The sequence below is a fragment of the Amblyomma maculatum genome, chromosome 1 (assembly GCF_055883805.1).
Source record: "Amblyomma maculatum isolate TAMU_Amacu chromosome 1, ASM5588380v1, whole genome shotgun sequence".
Lineage (NCBI taxonomy): Eukaryota > Metazoa > Arthropoda > Arachnida > Ixodida > Ixodidae > Amblyomma > Amblyomma maculatum.
In genome coordinates this window covers 222,546,127-222,549,406 of record NC_139344.1, presented here as the reverse complement: position 1 = coordinate 222,549,406, position 3,280 = coordinate 222,546,127, and positions in this window count along the sequence as shown.

The following is a 3,280-nucleotide window of genomic DNA, read 5'->3' as shown; positions in this document are numbered from 1 at the left end:
TGTCCTCTATCACCGCTGCTGTTCATTCTTTATATGATAAACCAGGAACGGAGGATACAAGACAGTAACCTAGGTTTGAACCTGTCATATAGATTAGGTGGAAAGGCGGTAGAGCAGCGCCTCCCCGGTTTGATGTACGCAGACGATATTGTGCTGCTAGCTGAGAGTCTGGAAGAATTGCAAACTCTAGTTAAGTATTGCGGAGACGAAGGGGACGCTCTAGGCTTCAGTTTCAGCGCAGTTAAGTCGGGTCTGATGATTTTCAACGGCTCAACTGATCAGGGTCTTAAAATACAAGGCCATGAAATACCTAGAGTAGTAGAATACAAATATCTGGGGGTATGGGTAAACGAAGGATTGGCATACATTGTAAAGCATGAGCAATTACTTAAGGCCAAAGGGCGAAGGAATGCCGGGATAATGAAGCATAGGGCATTGTGGGGATACAACAGGTATGAGGTTTCGAGGGGTATTTGGAAAGGAATTATGGTACCCGGACTTACTTTCGGAAATGCGGTTTTGTGCCTAAAATCAGAGGTACAGTCGACATTAGAAATAAATCAGAGGGCCGTTGGACGATTAGCACTAGGTGCCCACGGCAAAACTACAAATGAGGCGGTACAGGGAGATATGGGCTGGGCATCTTTCGAAGTACGGGAAGCTCAGAGTAAAATATTATATGAGGAACGCCTGAGGAAAATTGGACAGTAACAGATGGGCAGCTAAAGTATTTAAATACCTGTACTTAAAAAGCGCTGACTCACAATGGAGGAAAATAACTAGGAAACTAACCAGTAAGTATGCTAGTAACAAGGACGGAGAAATAAAGAGCATTAAGGAACAGGTGAAAAACACAGACGGTAAAAATTGTATAAATTCGATGGAGAAGAAACAGAGTGTGGAATTATACCGAAAGTCGAAAATGCAGATCAGGAAGGAAGCTTTCTTTGATAACTCAAGAGGCAGTGCCCTACTTTTTGAAGCTAGATCAGGGTGCCTTATAACACGCAGCTACAAAAAGAAATTTAACAATGAAGATGACGCATGTGCTGTATGTGGTAACTCCAGTGAAACAATTGACCATATTATACTCGAATGTAATGGTATCCACCCGGAAGTTAGGCACAGTAACTGTTCCTGAAGCTCTGGAGTTTAGAGATACCAGTGGCCGGGTGAATAAACCGGCGGTGGAAACTAGCAAAAAACGACTGGAAGATTGGTGGCTTAAAAGCAGAGAAGTGACATAATATTAGTAATGTAGAAACAAAAACTTTAAGAAATAGAATGATGGTTTAGTTAACCAATCTAAATCAATAATTAAGATATAGGTAGAAAAATGAGCATGATAGCTACTGCTACCACGGCCGTTTCAAAGGGGACGCTCCTATATCCCATCCATCCATCCATCCATCCATCCATCCATCCATCCATCCATCCATCCATCCATCCATCCATCCATCCATCCATCCATCCATCCATCCATCCATCCATCCATCCATCCATCCATCCATTCCATCCATCCATCCATCCATCCATCCATCCATCCATCCATCCATCCACCCACCCATCCATCCGTCCGTCCGTCCGTCCGTCCGTCCGTCCGTCCAGCCAGCCAGCCAGCCAGCCAGCCAGCCAGCCAGCCAGCCATCCATCCATCCATCCATCCATCCATCCATCCATCCATCCATCCATCCATCCATCCATCCATCCATCCATCCATCCATCCATCCATCCATACCGTTGAGAGAACGGAATCACGCGCCAGAGCGTCATCTGCTTGAGTGCTCTTACAGGATATGGTTTGGCAATACGCTCCCGGGGCTGTCACCCTGAACCCAAAGGCGGTGGTCCTGGGTTCGATCCCCGGATCAGGACGAATTTTTCTTTAACTACGAAGTTTCTGAGAAAGCTGTATAGCTTTCCTTTATTGTCGTATGGCTGAGCTTAGGTGGATGCCAATAAGTAAAATTACTCCCTTATTACAATTCTACTCCACCTTGGGGGATTCTCCTAAATATTTGACCAATACCTGCTCTCTGTATGATTTCTTGCCGTGGTCGGGCGCGCTTTCTTGCGAGTGTGTGCGTGCGCCCGTAAGAGCGCTATACCTGTGGTTTTTCTTTCCATCCTGTCATTTCTGCAGCGAGTCGGTCGCGCCGCTGCAGGAATAGTACAGTGCAGTAGAAAATCTACTGGCAGAGCATTCTCCCGGGTGCGGGCGCATGCGAGCGCGCGACCAGCACCGCCCAAAGCAATCTACTGACACCCCCTTCAACGCGCTGTTTTTAGTGCGAATGCTCTATTTCACGAGGTCCAACCAGGCCTTCAGGATGTGTGTGACAGATATTGCGCCTTTCCTTTCCTGTAAACCAATTATTACTATATGTGTCCACAGAGAGCGTGACAGATACTATACGCCTTCCCTTTCCTGTAATCCAGTTACTAATGAAAATATTAGTAGGCTGTGTAAAATAATAAATAGTGATTATGGTAAATAATAAAAATACTAATAAAATAGTAATTTGTAATAATTATTGCAACAAAAGAATAAAATAAAAAACTGAAAATAACAATTTAACATCTTGCTGTGCGCCATGGTTGCCTGCATAGGCGCACCGCACCGCGCATGACCACGTCAGGATGGCGAGTGAGTCCGCTCCTTCTACTATCTCGGCCGAAAAAAGCGCGCCGTGTCCGGCGGGCTGAGTTGGAACAGGAGAGAAGAAGCCGTAAAGGTGAGCACTTTGCCTAACGTGTGTATATAATAGAGAGAAACCAAGTCGAAACTTAGAGCAAAAAAAAAAAATACCGACCAACAGCTAAACCGAATTAAACCGTGCTTGCGGACTCGGTTAAACCTTAGTTGAAACCCTGTTAATTTTTTGGACCGCTCCGTTTCTCGGCCTCCCCCATCAAGTCCATTACCAGTTCGCCCCCTCCCGCTACGAGCGTAACTGAAGGGGAGCTTGGCGCTACAGTCTGTAATTTGTTACCGTTGGTAAATATAAGAAATTTCACCTCCCTGGTATAACCATGTATAGAAAACCTACGTTTGGTTGTTGAACACTCGGTTAGGCAGATGGACACCGGAAATCTAAATCGACGAAATCCGGAACACTAAACTGGCAGGGATTATATCTGTTTTATTTATAAAATTGACCTATGGACGATATAAAGACTTTTTATAGACACTATAACCAACCTTTAGACCCTGACTTTTGTCTATAGGCAATCTATAGCTCATCTATAGACAGAAGTCTGAAGCACTCGACATGACTTT